At 46.1% G+C, this 20,918-nt stretch overlaps 9 non-coding genes across 9 annotated transcripts; all 9 read left to right on the top strand.

Moving 5' to 3' along the window:
* The first annotated feature begins 2,219 nt into the window (after positions 1–2,219).
* On the top strand, positions 2,220–2,290 carry trnag-gcc (transfer RNA glycine (anticodon GCC)). The gene has a single exon. It is a non-coding gene; the product is annotated as a tRNA-Gly (tRNA).
* Positions 2,291–6,457: 4,167 nt separating this feature from the next.
* Positions 6,458–6,528, top strand: trnag-gcc (transfer RNA glycine (anticodon GCC)). The gene has a single exon. It is a non-coding gene; the product is annotated as a tRNA-Gly (tRNA).
* Positions 6,529–8,570: 2,042 nt separating this feature from the next.
* On the top strand, positions 8,571–8,641 carry trnag-gcc (transfer RNA glycine (anticodon GCC)). Its single transcript has one exon. It is a non-coding gene; the product is annotated as a tRNA-Gly (tRNA).
* Positions 8,642–10,683: 2,042 nt separating this feature from the next.
* Positions 10,684–10,754, top strand: trnag-gcc (transfer RNA glycine (anticodon GCC)). Its single transcript has one exon. It is a non-coding gene; the product is annotated as a tRNA-Gly (tRNA).
* Positions 10,755–12,796: 2,042 nt separating this feature from the next.
* Positions 12,797–12,867, top strand: trnag-gcc (transfer RNA glycine (anticodon GCC)). The gene has a single exon. It is a non-coding gene; the product is annotated as a tRNA-Gly (tRNA).
* A 2,054-nt stretch (positions 12,868–14,921) lies between these two features.
* trnag-gcc (transfer RNA glycine (anticodon GCC)) lies at positions 14,922–14,992 on the top strand. Its single transcript has one exon. It is a non-coding gene; the product is annotated as a tRNA-Gly (tRNA).
* A 2,063-nt stretch (positions 14,993–17,055) lies between these two features.
* Positions 17,056–17,126, top strand: trnag-gcc (transfer RNA glycine (anticodon GCC)). The gene has a single exon. It is a non-coding gene; the product is annotated as a tRNA-Gly (tRNA).
* Positions 17,127–19,189: 2,063 nt separating this feature from the next.
* On the top strand, positions 19,190–19,260 carry trnag-gcc (transfer RNA glycine (anticodon GCC)). Its single transcript has one exon. It is a non-coding gene; the product is annotated as a tRNA-Gly (tRNA).
* A 954-nt stretch (positions 19,261–20,214) lies between these two features.
* trnae-uuc (transfer RNA glutamic acid (anticodon UUC)) lies at positions 20,215–20,286 on the top strand. The gene has a single exon. It is a non-coding gene; the product is annotated as a tRNA-Glu (tRNA).
* Positions 20,287–20,918: the final 632 nt, after the last annotated feature.

Raw genomic sequence — 20,918 nt, 5'->3', positions numbered from 1 at the left:
ATCTGCTGCATATTGCTTTTTATGTTAACGCAGTGTCCCCGCTTGTATTAACAAAAGTCAAAAATAAATTGTAGCTACCAGAAAATAGAATCGATTAAGTCGGCGTGCATTGATGGTTCAGGGGTAGAATTCTCGCCTGCCACGCGGGAGACCCGGGTTCGATTCCCGGCCAATGCAGGCTAATTTTTTTAACAATTCATTTCATAGCAAACACATCACATGAGCATAAATAATTTATTAGCTGTACCTGTGCAAGTGGATCAAGGGTATGAATGTTCTGCTCCTGTTGCTGTGCAACAGCTTTGAAGGGCTGAATGGCATCCTGTTCCTGTGTAACAGGCTCGATTCTTACTCTGACAGACATTGCATTGCTCACTTCCTCGTTAGTCTCGTTGTGAGTATCCCCGCCTGTCACGCGGGAGACCGGGGTGAAATTCCCCGACGGGAAGGAATTTTAACATCCCCAATTTTAAACGTTTTGGCAGCACCATAAAGCGCTCCTTGGAAAAGATCAACAGCGAAAGATTGAACCTAAAACAATTTTAAACGGTGAGGAACTGCATAAAAACCTCCTGCATCAATTCCTCGTTAGCATAGTGTTCTCCTTCTGATTGTCTTTTGTGCGGGGCACTGCGGAACGAGAGAGGACAGGGAAATGCAGATAACAGCGGGAGAAAGCACGTCTGATCTTTCAAGTGGACAGCACTGGCACGATTGGCCGAATGGCCTCACACTGTACTGCACGCCTCCATGAATCATATGGATATCTGAGACATACTCACACAAAGTGAGCACACATCTGTGTTCGTGCATATGTTTGAGTCTTTGTCTCAAGCAGTGCATTACTGTTTCCTCTGTATTGTCCTTGATATTTTGGTGCTGATTATTCAATATCCCGACGGCTTTTCTCTGACTGTGTATCTCTGAGAAAAGCACAGAAGCAAATAGATTTCAGGTGGACTCCTACACGCACTTGATGCTGTGGTTTCCTGAACATGTCCTTTGTGATGTCGCCTAAAAAATGTCATCTTGTACGAAAAGTTTGCCTGGCGTGAAAGTGACCTGAATTTCAAAGCAGCAAGGAGGAAAGACTGCCTTGTTCTGCTTGCTGGCAGGCCGCTTCTCACAGCTTCCCTGGTGGTCTAGTGAATAGGATTCGGCGGCCCGGGTTCGATTCCCGGTCAGTGGAACCAGTGCGTTTATCTGGCTGTTTGAAATGCCAGCAATCAAAGCACCCGCGCGAAACAATGCTTGCACCTCATCAACCTTTCAATTTTCCACACCGCTGCTGTTGCCTCAACAGTCAGCAGCGCATCATTCGGTACCGAGGTGCAGCATTCGCTTCCTTGCCTCAGAACAGTCACGGTTATTATCCGTCTTCCATGTATTATTTTGCCGAATGCATCTCCCTAACAAACTTAGCTGTTCACAGCACGGCTATCAGTCAACTCATTGCCAGTGTGAAAAATGCCACATTAGCAACGTGTGCAAGACTCGAATGACAGAGTAACTGGGCCGTGATAACTTATCCTGATATTCATGAGACCTTAACATTCGCTGCATAAGACAATTCTACCTCTGGTTACCATCCCTCCTGCCATTGGAAAGCGGTTGTCTTTATTTCCTCTATCAAAACCCATTGTAATTTTGCAAGCCTCTATTAAATTTCCTCTTAGCCTCCAGAGGAAAGCAATCCCAGCTTCTCCACACTATCCCTCGGGCCACACTGTAAGACGTCAAACGGGTTCTGTATGTCTGATAGACATATATTTCAGCTACAGGGGAGTCAAAGGTTATGGGGAACGGGCGGCAAAGTTGCGTTGTGTCGAAGATCTCATCAGCCACGAACTTTTTAAATGGCGGGCTCGAGGGGCCGAATAGCCCAATCCTGCTCCTATTTTTTCTTTTGGGGAAGGTTAGTTTCTTAATTATGTAATTTTTGAGCAGCTAAGCAACGTTGGAAGGAAACTCCCACGGGACGTAGAAAAGTGCAAAATCTTAGCTCTACCGAGAGCTCATGCACCTGAGAGGTTAACCCTGTGTTTCTCTGTCCACAGATCTTCCAGGACCTTCGAAGTGTCTCCAGCATTTAATCAACAATTCCAGATGCAGTATCTGCTGCATATTGCTTTTTATGTTAACGCAGTGTCCCCGCTTGTATTAACAAAAGTCAAAAATAAATTGTAGCTACCAGAAAATAGAATCGATTAAGTCGGCGTGCATTGGTGGTTCAGGGGTAGAATTCTCGCCTGCCACGCGGGAGACCCGGGTTCGATTCCCGGCCAATGCAGGCTAATTTTTTTAACAATTCATTTCATAGCAAACACATCACATGAGCATAAATAATTTATTAGCTGTACCTGTGCAAGTGGATCAAGGGTATGAATGTTCTGCTCCTGTTGCTGTGCAACAGCTTTGACGGGCTGAATGGCATCCTGTTCCTGTGTAACAGGCTCGATTCTTACTCTGACAGACATTGCATTGCTCACTTCCTCGTTAGTCTCGTTGTGAGTATCCCCGCCTGTCACGCGGGAGACCGGGGTGAAATTCCCCGACGGGAAGGAATTTTAACATCCCCAATTTTAAACGTTTTGGCAGCACCATAAAGCGCTCCTTGGAAAAGATCAACAGCGAAAGATTGAACCTAAAACAATTTTAAACGGTGAGGAACTGCATAAAAACCTCCTGCATCAATTCCTCGTTAGCATAGTGTTCTCCTACTGTTTGTCTTTTGTGCGGGGCACTGCGGAACGAGAGAGGACAGGGAAATGCAGATAACAGCGGGAGAAAGCACGTCTGATCTTTCAAGTGGACAGCACTGGCACGATTGGCCGAATGGCCTCACACTGTACTGCACGCCTCCATGAATCATATGGATATCTGAGACATACTCACACAAAGTGAGCACACATTTGTGTTCGTGCATATGTTTGAGTCTTTGTCTCAAGCAGTGCATTACTGTTTCCTCTGTATTGTCCTTGATATTTTGGTGCTGATTATTCAATATCCCGACGGCTTTTCTCTGACTGTGTATCTCTGAGAAAAGCACAGAAGCAAATAGATTTCAGGTGGACTCCTACACGCACTTGATGCTGTGGTTTCCTGAACATGTCCTTTGTGATGTCGCCTAAAAAATGTCATCTTGTACGAAAAGTTTGCCTGGCGTGAAAGTGACCTGAATTTCAAAGCAGCAAGGAGGAAAGACTGCCTTGTTCTGCTTGCTGGCAGGCCGCTTCTCACAGTTTCCCTGGTGGTCTAGTGGATAGGATTCGGCGGCCTGGGTTCGATTCCCGGTCAGTGGAATCAGTGCGTTTATCTGGCTGTTTGAAATGCCAGCAATCAAAGCACCCGCGCGAAACAATGCTTGCACATCATCAACCTTTCAATTTTCCACACCGCTGCTGTTGCCTCAACATTCAGCAGCGCATCATTCGGTACCGAGGTGCAGCATTCGCTTCCTTGCCTCAGAACAGTCACGGTTATTATCCGTCTTCCATGTATTATTTTGCCGAATGCATCTCCCTAACAAACTTAGCTGTTCACAGCACGGCTATCAGTCAACTCATTGCCAGTGTGAAAAATGCCACATTAGCAACTTGTGCAAGACTCGAATGACAGAGTAACTGGGCCGTGATAACTTATCCTGATATTCATGAGGCCTTAACATTCGCTGCATAAGACAATTCTACCTCTGGTTACCATCCCTCCTGCCATTGGAAAGCGGTTGTCTTTATTTCCTCTATCAAAACCTATTGTAATTTTGCAAGCCTCTATTAAATTTCCTCTTAGCCTCCAGAGGAAAGCAATCCCAGCTTCTCCACACTATCCCTCGGGCCACACTGTAAGACGTCAAACGGGTTCTGTATGTCTGATAGACATATATTTCAGCTACAGGGGAGTCAAAGGTTATGGGGAACGGGCGGCAAAGTTGCGTTGTGTCGAAGATCTCATCAGCCACGAACTTTTTAAATGGCGGGCTCGAGGGGCCGAATGGCCCAATCCTGCTCCTATTTTTTCTTTTGGGGAAGGTTAGTTTCTTAATTATGTAATTTTTGAGCAGCTAAGCAACGTTGGAAGGAAACTCCCACGGGACGTAGAAAAGTGCAAAATCTTAGCTCTACCGAGAGCTCATGCACCTGAGAGGTTAACCCTGTGTTTCTCTGTCCACAGATCTTCCAGGACCTTCGAAGTGTTTCCAGCATTTAATCAACAATTCCAGATGCAGTATCTGCTGCATATTGCTTTTTATGTTAACGCAGTGTCCCCGCTTGTATTAACAAAAGTCAAAAATAAATTGTAGCTACCAGAAAATAGAATCGATTAAGTCGGCGTGCATTGGTGGTTCAGGGGTAGAATTCTCGCCTGCCACGCGGGAGACCCGGGATCGATTCCCGGCCAATGCAGGCTAATTTTTTTAACAATTCATTTCATAGCAAACACATCACATGAGCATAAATAATTTATTAGCTGTACCTGTGCAAGCGGATCAAGGGTATGAATGTTCTGCTCCTGTTCCTGTGCAACAGCTTTGAGGGGCTGAATGGCATCCTGTTCCTGTGTAACAGGCTCGATTCTTACTCTGACAGACATTGCATTGCTCACTTCCTCGTTAGTCTCGTTGTGAGTATCCCCGCCTGTCACGCGGGAGACCGGGGTGAAATTCCTCGACGGGAAGGAATTTTAACATCCCCAATTTTAAACGTTTTGGCAGCACCATAAAGCGCTCCTTGGAAAAGATCAACAGCGAAAGATTGAACCTAAAACAATTTTAAACGGTGAGGAACTGCATAAAAACCTCCTGCATCAATTCCTCGTTAGCACAGTGTTCTCCTTCTGTTTGTCTTTTGTGCGGGGCACTGCGGAACGAGAGAGGACAGGGAAATGCAGATAACAGCGGGAGAAAGCACGTCTGATCTTTCAAGTGGACAGCACTGGCACGATTGGCCGAATGGCCTCACACTGTACTGCACGCCTCCATGAATCATATGGATATCTGAGACATAATCACACAAAGTGAGCACACATCTGTGTTCGTGCATATGTTTGAGTCTTTGTCTCAAGCAGTGCATTACTGTTTCCTCTGTATTGTCCTTGATATTTTGGTGCTGATTATTCAATATCCCGACGGCTTTTCTCTGACTGTGTATCTCTGAGAAAAGCACAGAAGCAAATAGATTTCAGGTGGACTCCTACACGCACTTGATGCTGTGGTTTCCTGAACATGTCCTTTGTGATGTCGCCTAAAAAATATCATCTTGGACGAAAAGTTTGCCTGGCGTGAAAGTGACCTGAATTTCAAAGCAGCAAGGAGGAAAGACTGCCTTGTTCTGCTTGCTGGCAGGCCGCTTCTCACAGCTTTCCTGGTGGTCTAGTGGATAGGATTCGGCGCTTTCACCGCCGCGGCCCGGGATCGATTCCCGGTCAGGAAACCAGTGCATTTTCTGGCTGTTTGAAATGCCAGCAATCAAAGCACCCGCGCGAAACAATGCTTGCACCTCATCAACCTTTCAATTTTCCACCCCGCTGCTGTTGCCTCAACAGTCAGCAGCGCATAATTCGGTACCGAGGTGCAGCATTCGCTTCCTTGCCTCAGAACAGTCACGGTTATTATCCGTCTTCCATGTATTATTTTGCCGACTGCATCTCCCTAACAAACTTAGCTGTTCACAGCACGGCTATCAGTCAACTCATTGCCAGTGTGAAAAATGCCACATTAGCAACGTGTGCAAGACTCGAATGACAGAGTAACTGGGCCGTGATAACTTATCCTGATATTCATGAGACCTTAACATTCGCTGCATAAGACAATTCTACCTCTGGTTACCATCCCTCCTGCCATTGGAAAGCGGTTGTCTTTATTTCCTCTATCAAAACCCATTGTAATTTTGCAAGCCTCTATTAAATTTCCTCTTAGCCTCCAGAGGAAAGCAATCCCAGCTTCTCCACACTATCCCTCGGGCCACACTGTAAGACGTCAAACGGGTTCTGTATGTCTGATAGACATATATTTCAGCTACAGGGGAGTCAAAGGTTATGGGGAACGGGCGGCAAAGTTGCGTTGTGTCGAAGATCTCATCAGCCACGAACTTTTTAAATGGCGGGCTCGAGGGGCCGAATAGCCCAATCCTGCTCCTATTTTTTCTTTTGGGGAAGGTTAGTTTCTTAATTATGTAATTTTTGAGCAGCTAAGCAACGTTGGAAGGAAACTCCCACGGGACGTAGAAAAGTGCAAAATCTTAGCTCTACCGAGAGCTCATGCACCTGAGAGGTTAACCCTGTGTTTCTCTGTCCACAGATCTTCCAGGACCTTCGAAGTGTCTCCAGCATTTAATCAACAATTCCAGATGCAGTATCTGCTGCATATTGCTTTTTATGTTAACGCAGTGTCCCCGCTTGTATTAACAAAAGTCAAAAATAAATTGTAGCTACCAGAAAATAGAATCGATTAAGTCGGCGTGCATTGGTGGTTCAGGGGTAGAATTCTCGCCTGCCACGCGGGAGACCCGGGTTCGATTCCCGGCCAATGCAGGCTAATTTTTTTAACAATTCATTTCATAGCAAACACATCACATGAGCATAAATAATTTATTAGCTGTACCTGTGCAAGTGGATCAAGGGTATGAATGTTCTGCTCCTGTTGCTGTGCAACAGCTTTGACGGGCTGAATGGCATCCTGTTCCTGTGTAACAGGCTCGATTCTTACTCTGACAGACATTGCATTGCTCACTTCCTCGTTAGTCTCGTTGTGAGTATCCCCGCCTGTCACGCGGGAGACCGGGGTGAAATTCCCCGACGGGAAGGAATTTTAACATCCCCAATTTTAAACGTTTTGGCAGCACCATAAAGCGCTCCTTGGAAAAGATCAACAGCGAAAGATTGAACCTAAAACAATTTTAAACGGTGAGGAACTGCATAAAAACCTCCTGCATCAATTCCTCGTTAGCATAGTGTTCTCCTTCTGTTTGTCTTTTGTGCGGGGCACTGCGGAACGAGAGAGGACAGGGAAATGCAGATAACAGCGGGAGAAAGCACGTCTGATCTTTCAAGTGGACAGCACTGGCACGATTGGCCGAATGGCCTCACACTGTACTGCACGCCTCCATGAATCATATGGATATCTGAGACATACTCACACAAAGTGAGCACACATCTGTGTTCGTGCATATGTTTGAGTCTTTGTCTCAAGCAGTGCATTACTGTTTCCTCTGTATTGTCCTTGATATTTTGGTGCTGATTATTCAATATCCCGACGGCTTTTCTCTGACTGTGTATCTCTGAGAAAAGCACAGAAGCAAATAGATTTCAGGTGGACTCCTACACGCACTTGATGCTGTGGTTTCCTGAACATGTCCTTTGTGATGTCGCCTAAAAAATGTCATCTTGTACGAAAAGTTTGCCTGGCGTGAAAGTGACCTGAATTTCAAAGCAGCAAGGAGGAAAGACTGCCTTGTTCTGCTTGCTGGCAGGCCGCTTCTCACAGCTTCCCTGGTGGTCTAGTGAATAGGATTCGGCGGCCCGGGTTCGATTCCCGGTCAGTGGAACCAGTGCGTTTATCTGGCTGTTTGAAATGCCAGCAATCAAAGCACCCGCGCGAAACAATGCTTGCACCTCATCAACCTTTCAATTTTCCACACCGCTGCTGTTGCCTCAACAGTCAGCAGCGCATCATTCGGTACCGAGGTGCAGCATTCGCTTCCTTGCCTCAGAACAGTCACGGTTATTATCCGTCTTCCATGTATTATTTTGCCGAATGCATCTCCCTAACAAACTTAGCTGTTCACAGCACGGCTATCAGTCAACTCATTGCCAGTGTGAAAAATGCCACATTAGCAACGTGTGCAAGACTCGAATGACAGAGTAACTGGGCCGTGATAACTTATCCTGATATTCATGAGACCTTAACATTCGCTGCATAAGACAATTCTACCTCTGGTTACCATCCCTCCTGCCATTGGAAAGCGGTTGTCTTTATTTCCTCTATCAAAACCCATTGTAATTTTGCAAGCCTCTATTAAATTTCCTCTTAGCCTCCAGAGGAAAGCAATCCCAGCTTCTCCACACTATCCCTCGGGCCACACTGTAAGACGTCAAACGGGTTCTGTATGTCTGATAGACATATATTTCAGCTACAGGGGAGTCAAAGGTTATGGGGAACGGGCGGCAAAGTTGCGTTGTGTCGAAGATCTCATCAGCCACGAACTTTTTAAATGGCGGGCTCGAGGGGCCGAATAGCCCAATCCTGCTCCTATTTTTTCTTTTGGGGAAGGTTAGTTTCTTAATTATGTAATTTTTGAGCAGCTAAGCAACGTTGGAAGGAAACTCCCACGGGACGTAGAAAAGTGCAAAATCTTAGCTCTACCGAGAGCTCATGCACCTGAGAGGTTAACCCTGTGTTTCTCTGTCCACAGATCTTCCAGGACCTTCGAAGTGTCTCCAGCATTTAATCAACAATTCCAGATGCAGTATCTGCTGCATATTGCTTTTTATGTTAACGCAGTGTCCCCGCTTGTATTAACAAAAGTCAAAAATAAATTGTAGCTACCAGAAAATAGAATCGATTAAGTCGGCGTGCATTGGTGGTTCAGGGGTAGAATTCTCGCCTGCCACGCGGGAGACCCGGGTTCGATTCCCGGCCAATGCAGGCTAATTTTTTTAACAATTCATTTCATAGCAAACTCATCACATGAGCATAAATAATTTATTAGCTGTACCTGTGCAAGTGGATCAAGGGTATGAATGTTCTGCTCCTGTTGCTGTGCAACAGCTTTGACGGGCTGAATGGCATCCTGTTCCTGTGTAACAGGCTCGATTCTTACTCTGACAGACATTGCATTGCTCACTTCCTCGTTAGTCTCGTTGTGAGTATCCCCGCCTGTCACGCGGGAGACCGGGGTGAAATTCCCCGACGGGAAGGAATTTTAACATCCCCAATTTTAAACGTTTTGGCAGCACCATAAAGCGCTCCTTGGAAAAGATCAACAGCGAAAGATTGAACCTAAAACAATTTTAAACGGTGAGGAACTGCATAAAAACCTCCTGCATCAATTCCTCGTTAGCATAGTGTTCTCCTTCTGTTTGTCTTTTGTGCGGGGCACTGCGGAACGAGAGAGGACAGGGAAATGCAGATAACAGCGGGAGAAAGCACGTCTGATCTTTCAAGTGGACAGCACTGGCACGATTGGCCGAATGGCCTCACACTGTACTGCACGCCTCCATGAATCATATGGATATCTGAGACATACTCACACAAAGTGAGCACACATCTGTGTTCGTGCATATGTTTGAGTCTTTGTCTCAAGCAGTGCATTACTGTTTCCTCTGTATTGTCCTTGATATTTTGGTGCTGATTATTCAATATCCCGACGGCTTTTCTCTGACTGTGTATCTCTGAGAAAAGCACAGAAGCAAATAGATTTCAGGTGGACTCCTACACGCACTTGATGCTGTGGTTTCCTGAACATGTCCTTTGTGATGTCGCCTAAAAAATGTCATCTTGTACGAAAAGTTTGCCTGGCGTGAAAGTGACCTGAATTTCAAAGCAGCAAGGAGGAAAGACTGCCTTGTTCTGCTTGCTGGCAGGCCGCTTCTCACAGCTTCCCTGGTGGTCTAGTGAATAGGATTCGGCGGCCCGGGTTCGATTCCCGGTCAGTGGAACCAGTGCGTTTATCTGGCTGTTTGAAATGCCAGCAATCAAAGCACCCGCGCGAAACAATGCTTGCACCTCATCAACCTTTCAATTTTCCACACCGCTGCTGTTGCCTCAACAGTCAGCAGCGCATCATTCGGTACCGAGGTGCAGCATTCGCTTCCTTGCCTCAGAACAGTCACGGTTATTATCCGTCTTCCATGTATTATTTTGCCGAATGCATCTCCCTAACAAACTTAGCTGTTCACAGCACGGCTATCAGTCAACTCATTGCCAGTGTGAAAAATGCCACATTAGCAACGTGTGCAAGACTCGAATGACAGAGTAACTGGGCCGTGATAACTTATCCTGATATTCATGAGACCTTAACATTCGCTGCATAAGACAATTCTACCTCTGGTTACCATCCCTCCTGCCATTGGAAAGCGGTTGTCTTTATTTCCTCTATCAAAACCCATTGTAATTTTGCAAGCCTCTATTAAATTTCCTCTTAGCCTCCAGAGGAAAGCAATCCCAGCTTCTCCACACTATCCCTCGGGCCACACTGTAAGACGTCAAACGGGTTCTGTATGTCTGATAGACATATATTTCAGCTACAGGGGAGTCAAAGGTTATGGGGAACGGGCGGCAAAGTTGCGTTGTGTCGAAGATCTCATCAGCCACGAACTTTTTAAATGGCGGGCTCGAGGGGCCGAATAGCCCAATCCTGCTCCTATTTTTTCTTTTGGGGAAGGTTAGTTTCTTAATTATGTAATTTTTGAGCAGCTAAGCAACGTTGGAAGGAAACTCCCACGGGACGTAGAAAAGTGCAAAATCTTAGCTCTACCGAGAGCTCATGCACCTGAGAGGTTAACCCTGTGTTTCTCTGTCCACAGATCTTCCAGGACCTTCGAAGTGTCTCCAGCATTTAATCAACAATTCCAGATGCAGTATCTGCTGCATATTGCTTTTTATGTTAACGCAGTGTCCCCGCTTGTATTAACAAAAGTCAAAAATAAATTGTAGCTACCAGAAAATAGAATCGATTAAGTCGGCGTGCATTGGTGGTTCAGGGGTAGAATTCTCGCCTGCCACGCGGGAGACCCGGGTTCGATTCCCGGCCAATGCAGGCTAATTTTTTTAACAATTCATTTCATAGCAAACACATCACATGAGCATAAATAATTTATTAGCTGTACCTGTGCAAGTGGATCAAGGGTATGAATGTTCTGCTCCTGTTGCTGTGCAACAGCTTTGACGGGCTGAATGGCATCCTGTTCCTGTGTAACAGGCTCGATTCTTACTCTGACAGACATTGCATTGCTCACTTCCTCGTTAGTCTCGTTGTGAGTATCCCCGCCTGTCACGCGGGAGACCGGGGTGAAATTCCCCGACGGGAAGGAATTTTAACATCCCCAATTTTAAACGTTTTGGCAGCACCATAAAGCGCTCCTTGGAAAAGATCAACAGCGAAAGATTGAACCTAAAACAATTTTAAACGGTGAGGAACTGCATAAAAACCTCCTGCATCAATTCCTCGTTAGCATAGTGTTCTCCTTCTGTTTGTCTTTTGTGCGGGGCACTGCGGAACGAGAGAGGACAGGGAAATGCAGATAACAGCGGGAGAAAGCACGTCTGAACTTTCAAGTGGACAGCATTGGCACGATTGGCCGAATGGCCTCACACTGTACTGCACGCCTCCATGAATCATATGGATATCTGAGACATACTCACACAAAGTGAGCACACATCTGTGTTCGTGCATATGTTTGAGTCTTTGTCTCAAGCAGTGCATTACTGTTTCCTCTGTATTGTCCTTGATATTTTGGTGCTGATTATTCAATATCCCGACGGCTTTTCTCTGACTGTGTATCTCTGAGAAAAGCACAGAAGCAAATAGATTTCAGGTGGACTCCTACACGCACTTGATGCTGTGGTTTCCTGAACATGTCCTTTGTGATGTCGCCTAAAAAATGTCATCTTGTACGAAAAGTTTGCCTGGCGTGAAAGTGACCTGAATTTCAAAGCAGCAAGGAGGAAAGACTGCCTTGTTCTGCTTGCTGGCAGGCCGCTTCTCACAGTTTCCCTGGTGGTCTAGTGGATAGGATTCGGCGGCCTGGGTTCGATTCCCGGTCAGTGGAATCAGTGCGTTTATCTGGCTGTTTGAAATGCCAGCAATCAAAGCACCCGCGCGAAACAATGCTTGCACCTCATCAACCTTTCAATTTTCCACACCGCTGCTGTTGCCTCAACAGTCAGCAGCGCATCATTCGGTACCGAGGTGCAGCATTCGCTTCCTTGCCTCAGAACAGTCACGGTTATTATCCGTCTTCCATGTATTATTTTGCCGACTGCATCTCCCTAACAAACTTAGCTGTTCACAGCACGGCTATCAGTCAACTCATTGCCAGTGTGAAAAATGCCACATCAGCAACGTGTGCAAGACTCGAATGACAGAGTAACTGGGCCGTGATAACTTATCCTGATATTCATGAGGCCTTAACATTCGCTGCATAAGACAATTCTACCTCTGGTTACCATCCCTCATGCCATTGGAAAGCGGTTGTCTTTATTTCCTCTATCAAAACCCATTGTAATTTTGCAAGCCTCTATTAAATTTCCTCTTAGCCTCCAGAGGAAAGCAATCCCAGCTTCTCCACACTATCCCTCGGGACACACTGTAAGACGTCAAACGGGTTCTGTATGTCTGATAGACATATATTTCAGCTACAGGGGAGTCAAAGGTTATGGGGAACGGGCGGCAAAGTTGCGTTGTGTCGAAGATCTCATCAGCCACGAACTTTTTAAATGGCGGGCTCGAGGGGCCGAATGGCCCAATCCTGCTCCTATTTTTTCTTTTGGGGAAGGTTAGTTTCTTAATTATGTAATTTTTGAGCAGCTAAGCAACGTTGGAAGGAAACTCCCACGGGACGTAGAAAAGTGCAAAATCTTAGCTCTACCGAGAGCTCATGCACCTGAGAGGTTAACCCTGTGTTTCTCTGTCCACAGATCTTCCAGGACCTTCGAAGTGTCTCCAGCATTTAATCAACAATTCCAGATGCAGTATCTGCTGCATATTGCTTTTTATGTTAACGCAGTGTCCCCGCTTGTATTAACAAAAGTCAAAATTAAATTGTTGCTATCAGAAAATAGAATCGATTACGTCGGCGTGCATTGGTGGTTCAGGGGTAGAATTCTCGCCTGCCACGCGGGAGACCCGGGTTCGATTCCCGGCCAATGCAGGCTAATTTTTTTAACAATTCATTTCATAGCAAACACATCACATGAGCATAAATAATTTATTAGCTGTACCTGTGCAAGTGGATCAAGGGTATGAATGTTCTGCTCCTGTTCCTGTGCAACAGCTTTGACGGGCTGAATGGCATCCTGTTCCTGTGTAACAGGCTCGATTCTTACTCTGACAGACATTGCATTGCTCACTTCCTCGTTAGTCTCGTTGTGAGTATCCCCGCCTGTCACGCGGGAGACCGGGGTGAAATTCCCCGACGGGAAGGAATTTTAACATCCCCAATTTTAAACGTTTTGGCAGCACCATAAAGCGCTCCTTGGAAAAGATCAACAGCGAAAGATTGAACCTAAAACAATTTTAAACGGTGAGGAACTGCATAAAAACCTCCTGCATCAATTCCTCGTTAGCATAGTGTTCTCCTTCTGTTTGTCTTTTGTGCGGGGCACTGCGGAACGAGAGAGGACAGGGAAATGCAGATAACAGCGGGAGAAAGCACGTCTGATCTTTCAAGTGGACAGCACTGGCACGATTGGCCGAATGGCCTCACACTGTACTGCACGCCTCCATGAATCATATGGATATCTGAGACATAATCACACAAAGTGAGCACACATCTGTGTTCGTGCATATGTTTGAGTCTTTGTCTCAAGCAGTGCGTTACTGTTTCCTCTGTATTGTCCTTGATATTTTGGTGCTGATTATTCAATATCCCGACGGCTTTTCTCTGACTGTGTATCTCTGAGAAAAGCACAGAAGCAAGTAGATTTCAGGTGGACTCCTACACGCACTTGATGCTGTGGTTTCCTGAACATGTCCTTTGTGATGTCGCCTAAAAAATGTCATCTTGTACGAAAAGTTTGCCTGGCGTGAAAGTGACCTGAATTTCAAAGCAGCAAGGAGGAAAGACTGCCTTGTTCTGCTTGCTGGCAGTCCGCTTCTCACAGCTTCCCTGGTGGTCTCGTGGATAGGATTCGGCGCTTTCACCGCCGCGGCCCGGGTTCGATTCCCGGTCAGGGAACCAGTGCGTTTTCTGGCTGTTTGAAATGCCAGCAATCAAAGCACCCACGCGAAACAATGCTTGCACCTCATCAAGCTTTCAATTTTCCACACCGCTGCTGTTGCCTCAACAGTCAGCAGCGCATCATTCGGTACCGAGGTGCAGCATTCGCTTCCTTGCCTCAGAACAGTCACGGTTATTATCCGTCTTCCATGTATTATTTTGCCGACTGCATCTCCCTAACAAACTTAGCTGTTCACAGCACGGCTATCAGTCAACTCATTGCCAGTGTGAAAAATGCCACATTAGCAACGTGTGCAAGACTCGAATGACAGAGTAACTGGGCCGTGATAACTTATCCTGATATTCATGAGGCCTTAACATTCGCTGCATAAGACAATTCTACCTCTGGTTACCATCCCTCCTGCCATTGGAAAGCGGTTGTCTTTATTTCCTCTATCAAAACCCATTGTAATTTTGCAAGCCTCTATTAAATTTCCTCTTAGCCTCCAGAGGAAAGCAATCCCAGCTTCTCCACACTATCCCTCGGGCCACACTGTAAGACGTCAAACGGGTTCTGTATGCCTGATAGACATATATTTCAGCTACAGGGGAGTCAAAGGTTATGGGGAACGGGCGGCAAAGTTGCGTTGTGTCGAAGATCTCATCAGCCACGAACTTTTTAAATGGCGGGCTCGAGGGGCCGAATGGCCCAATCCTGCTCCTATTTTTTCTTTTGGGGAAGGTTAGTTTCTTAATTATGTAATTTTTGAGCAGCTAAGCAAAGTTGGAAGGAAACTCCCACGGGACGTAGAAAAGTGCAAAATCTTAGCTCTACCGAGAGCTCATGCACCTGAGAGGTTAACCCTGTGTTTCTCTGTCCACAGATCTTCCAGGACCTTCGAAGTGTTTCCAGCATTTAATCAACAATTCCAGATGCATTATCTGCTGCATATTGCTTTTTATGTTAACGCAGTGTCCCCGCTTGTATTAACAAAAGTCAAAAATAAATTGTAGCTACCAGAAAATAGAATCGATTAAGTCGGCGTGCATTGGTGGTTCAGGGGTAGAATTCTCGCCTGCCACGCGGGAGACCCGGGTTCGATTCCCGGCCAATGCAGGCTAATTTTTTTAACAATTCATTTCATAGCAAACACATCACATGAGCATAAATAATTTATTAGCTGTACCTGTGCAAGTGGATCAAGGGTATGAATGTTCTGCTCCTGTTCCTGTGCAACAGCTTTGAGGGGCTGAATGGCATCCTGTTCCTGTGTAACAGGCTCGATTCTTACTCTGACAGACATTGCATTGCTCACTTCCTCGTTAGTCTCGTTGTGAGTATCCCCGCCTGTCACGCGGGAGACCGGGGTGAAATTCCCCGACGGGAAGGAATTTTAACATCCCCAATTTTAAACGTTTTGGCAGCACCTTAAAGCGCTCCTTGGAAAAGATCAACAGCGAAAGATTGAACCTAAAACAATTTTAAACGGTGAGGAACTGCATAAAAACCTCCTGCATCAATTCCTCGTTAGCATAGTGTTCTCATTCTGTTTGTCTTTTGTGCGGGGCACTGCGGAACGAGAGAGGACAGGGAAATGCAGATAACAGCGGGAGAAAGCACGTCTGATCTTTCAAGTGGACAGCACTGGCACGATTGGCCGAATGGCCTCACACTGTACTGCACGCCTCCATGAATCATATGGATATCTGAGACATACTCACACAAAGTGAGCACACATCTGTGTTCGTGCATATGTTTGAGTCTTTGTCTCAAGCAGTGCATTACTGTTTCCTCTGTATTGTCCTTGATATTTTGGTGCTGATTATTCAATATCCCGACGGCTTTTCTCTGACTGTGCATCTCTGAGAAAAGCACAGAAGCAAATAGATTTCAGGTGGACGCCTACACGCACTTGATGCTGTGGTTTCCTGCACATGTCCTTTGTGATCTCGCCTAAAAAATGTCATCTTGTACGAAAAGTTTGCCTGGCGTGAAAGTGACCTGAATTTCAAAGCAGCAAGGAGGAAAGACTGTCTTGTTCTGCTTGCTGGCAGGCCGCTTCTCACAGCTTCCCTGGTGGTCTAGTGGATAAGTTTCGGCGCTTTCACCGCCGCGGCCCGGGTTCGATTCCCGGTCAGTGGAACCAGTGCGTTTTCTGGCTGTTTGAAATGCCAGCAATCAAAGCACCCGCGCGAAACAATGCTTGCACCTCATCAACCTTTCAATTTTCCACACCGCTGCTGTTGCCTCAACAGTCAGCAGCGCATCATTCGGTACCGAGGTGCAGCATTCGCTTCCTTGCCTCGCAGTGTCAGAACAGTCACGGTTATTATCCGTCTTCCATGTATTATTTTGCCGACTGCATCTCCCTAACAAACTTAGCTGTTCACAGCACGGCTATCAGTCAACTCATTGCCAGTGTGAAAAATGCCACATTAGCAACGTGTGCAAGACTCGAATGACAGAGTAACTGGGCCGTGATAACTTATCCTGATATTCATGAGGCCTTAACATTCGCTGCATAAGACAATTCCACCTCTGGTTACCATCCCTCCTGCCATTGGAAAGCGGTTGTCTTTATTTCCTCTATCAAAACCCATTGTAATTTTGCAAGCCTCTATTAAATTTCCTCTTAGCCTCCAGAGGAAAGCAATCCCAGCTTCTCCACACTATCCCTCGGGCCACACTGTAAGACGTCAAACGGGTTCTGTATGTCTGATAGACATATATTTCAGCTACAGGGGAGTCAAAGGTTATGGGGAACGGGCGGCAAAGTTGCGTTGTGTCGAAGATCTCATCAGCCACGAACTTTTTAAATGGCGGGCTCGAGGGGCCGAATGGCCCAATCGTGCTCCTATTTTTTCTTTTGGGGAAGGTTAGTTTCTTAATTATGTAATTTTTGAGCAGCTAAGCAACGTTGGAAGGAAACTCCCACGCGACGTAGAAAAGTGCAAAATCTTAGCTCTACCGAGAGCTCATGCACCTGAGAGGTTAACCCTGTGTTTCTCTGTCCACAGATCTTCCAGGACCTTCGAAGTGTTTCCAGCATTTAATCAACAATTCCAGATGCAGTATCTGCTGCATATTGCTTTTTATGTTAACGCAGTGTCCCCGCTTGTATTAACAAAAGTCAAAAATAAATTGTAGCTACCAGAAAATAGAATCGATTAAGTCGGCGTGCATTGGTGGTTCAGGGGTAGAATTCTCGCCTGCCACGCGGGAGACCCGGGTTCGATTCCCGGCCAATGCAGGCAAATTTTTTTAACAATTCATTTCATAGCAAACACATCACATGAGCATAAATAATTTATTAGCTGTACCTGTGCAAGTGGATCAAGGGTATGAATGTTCTGCTCCTGTTCCTGTGCAACAGCTTTGAGGGGCTGAATGGCATCCTGTTCCTGTGTAACAGGCTCGATTCTTACTCTGACAGACATTGCATTGCTCACTTCCTCGTTAGTCTCGTTGTGAGTATCCCCGCCTGTCACGCGGGAGACCGGGGTGAAATTCCCCGACGGGAAGGAATTTTAACATCCCCAATTTTAAACGTTTTGGCAGCACCTTAAAGCGCTCCTTGGAAAAGATCAACAGCGAAAGATTGAACCTAAAACAATTTTAAACGGTGAGGAACTGCATAAAAACCTCCTGCATCAATTCCTCGTTAGCATAGTGTTCTCATTCTGTTTGTCTTTTGTGCGGGGCACTGCGGAACGAGAGAGGACAGGGAAATGCAGATAACAGCGGGAGAAAGCACGTCTGATCTTTCAAGTGGACAGCACTGGCACGATTGGCCGAATGGCCTCACACTGTACTGCACGCCTCCATGAATCATATGGATATCTGAGACATACTCACACAAAGTGAGCACACATCTGTGTTCGTGCATATGTTTGAGTCTTTGTCTCAAGCAGTGCATTACTGTTTCCTCTGTATTGTCCTTGATATTTTGGTGCTGATTATTCAATATCCCGACGGCTTTTCTCTGACTGTGCATCTCTGAGAAAAGCACAGAAGCAAATAGATTTCAGGTGGACGCCTACACGCACTTGATGCTGTGGTTTCCTGAACATGTCCTTTGTGATCTCGCCTAAAAAATGTCATCTTGTACGAAAAGTTTGCCTGGCGTGAAAGTGACCTGAATTTCAAAGCAGCAAGGAGGAAAGACTGTCTTGTTCTGCTTGCTGGCAGGCCGCTTCTCACAGCTTCCCTGGTGGTCTAGTGGATAAGTTTCGGCGCTTTCACCGCCGCGGCCCGGGTTCGATTCCCGGTCAGTGGAACCAGTGCGTTTTCTGGCTGTTTGAAATGCCAGCAATCAAAGCACCCGCGCGAAACAATGCTTGCAACTCATCAACCTTTCAATTTTCCACACCGCTGCTGTTGCCTCAACAGTCAGCAGCGCATCATTCGGTACCGAGGTGCAGCATTCGCTTCCTTGCCTCGCAGTGTCAGAACAGTCACGGTTATTATCCGTCTTCCATGTATTATTTTGCCGACTGCATCTCCCTAACAAACTTAGCTGTTCACAGCACGGCTATCAGTCAACTCATTGCCAGTGTGAAAAATGCCACATTAGCAACGTGTGCAAGACTCGAATGACAGAGTAACTGGGCCGTGATAACTTATCCTGATATTCATGAGGCCTTAACATTCGCTGCATAAGACAATTCCACCTCTGGTTACCATCCCTCCTGCCATTGGAAAGCGGTTGTCTTTATTTCCTCTATCAAAACCCATTGTAATTTTGCAAGCCTCTATTAAATTTCCTCTTAGCCTCCAGAGGAAAGCAATCCCAGCTTCTCCACACTATCCCTCGGGCTACACTGTAAGACGTCAAACGGGTTCTGTATGTCTGATAGACATATATTTCAGCTACAGGGGAGTCAAAGGTTATGGGGAACGGGCGGCAAAGTTGCGTTGTGTCGAAGATCTCATCAGCCACGAACTTTTTAAATGGCGGGCTCGAGGGGCCGAATGGCCCAATCGTGCTCCTATTTTTTCTTTTGGGGAAGGTTAGTTTCTTAATTATGTAATTTTTGAGCAGCTAAGCAACGTTGGAAGGAAACTCCCACGCGACGTAGAAAAGTGCAAAATCTTAGCTCTACCGAGAGCTCATGCACCTGAGAGGTTAACCCTGTGTTTCTCTGTCCACAGATCTTCCAGGACCTTCGAAGTGTTTCCAGCATTTAATCAACAATTCCAGATGCAGTATCTGCTGCATATTGCTTTTTATGTTAACGCAGTGTCCCCGCTTGTATTAACAAATTTCAAAAATAAATTGTAGCTACCAGAAAATAGAATCGATTAAGTCGGCGTGCATTGGTGGTTCAGGGGTAGAATTCTCGCCTGCCACGCGGGAGACCCGGGTTCGATTCCCGGCCAATGCAGGCTAATTTCTTTAACAATTCATTTGATAGCAAACACATCACATGAGCATAAATAATTTATTAGCTGTACCTGTGCAAGTGGATCAAGGGTATGAATGTTCTGCTCCTGTTGCTGTGCAACAGCTTTGAGGGGCTGAATGGCATCCTGTTCCTGTGTAACAGGCTCGATTCTTACTCTGACAGACATTGCATTGCTCACTTCCTCGTTAGTCTCGTTGTGAGTATCCCCGCCTGTCACGCGGGAGACCGGGGTGAAATTCCCCGACGGGAAGGAATTTTAACATCCCCAATTTTAAACGTTTTGGCAGCACCTTAAAGCGCTCCTTGGAAAAGATCAACAGCGAAAGATTGAACCTAAAACAATTTTAAACGGTGAGGAACTGCATAAAAACCTCCTGCATCAATTCCTCGTTAGCATAGTGTTCTCCTTCTGTTTGTCTTTTGTGCGGGGCACTGCGGAACGAGAGAGGACAGGGAAATGCAGATAACAGCGGGAGAAAGCACGTCTGATCTTTCAAGTGGACAGCACTGGCACGATTGGCCGAATGGCCTCACACTGTACTGCACGCCTCCATGAATCATATGGATATCTGAGACATACTCACACAAAGTGAGCACACATCTGTGTTCGTGCATATGTTTGAGTCTTTGTCTCAAGCAGTGCATTACTGTTTCCTCTGTATTGTCCTTGATATTTTGGTGCTGATTATTCAATATCCCGACGGCTTTTCTCTGACTGTGTATCTCTGAGAAAAGCACAGAAGCAAATAGATTTCAGGTGGACGCCTACACGCACTTGATGCTGTGGTTTCCTGAACATGTCCTTTGTGATCTCGCCTAAAAAATGTCATCTTGTACGAAAAGTTGGCCTGGCGTGAAAGTGACCTGAATTTCAAAGCAGCAAGGAGGAAAGACTGCCTTGCTCTGCTTGCTGGCAGGCTGCTTTTTACAGCTTCCCTGGTGGTCTAGTGGATAGGATTCGGCGCTTTCACCGCCGCGGCCCGGGTTCGATTCCCGGTCAGGGAACCAGTGCGTTTTCTGGCTGTTTGAAATGCCAGCAATCAAAGCACCCGCGCGAAACAATGCTTGCACCTCATCAACCTTTCAATTTTCCACACCGCTGCTGTTGCCTCAACAGTCAGCAGCGCATCATTCGGTACCGAGGTGCAGCATTCGCTTCCTTGCCTTCAAAAAATGCCTGCTGTTTCAAAGTCAGCAGGAAATGACGTTGGGAGCAAGACACTTCAAATGCCCACATTTATGTGTTCCTCACAGTGTCAGAACAGTCACGGTTATTATCCGTCTTCCATGTATTATTTTGCCGACTGCATCTCCCTAACAAACCTAGCTGATCACAGCACGGCTATCAGTCAACTCATTGCCAGTGTGAAAAATTACACATTAGCAACGTGTGCAAGACTCGAATGACAGAGTAACTGGGCCGTGATAACTTATCCTGATATTCATGAGGCCTTAACATTCGCTGCATAAGACAATTCTACCTCTGGTTACCATCCCTCCTGCCATTGGAAAGCGTTTGTCTTTATTTCCTCTATCAATACCCATTGTAATTTGGCAAGCCTCTGTTAAATTTCCTCTTAGCCTCCAGAGGAAAGCAATCCCAGCTTCTCCACACTATCAACATAACTGAAGTCGCT

This window comes from Somniosus microcephalus, unplaced genomic scaffold, assembly GCF_052327205.1.
Source record: "Somniosus microcephalus isolate GS21.2 unplaced genomic scaffold, FLI_Smic_1.0 unresolved_chr8, whole genome shotgun sequence".
In the NCBI taxonomy this organism is placed as follows: Eukaryota; Metazoa; Chordata; class Chondrichthyes; order Squaliformes; family Somniosidae; genus Somniosus; species Somniosus microcephalus.
This window is presented reverse-complemented; position numbering and strand designations above follow the sequence as displayed.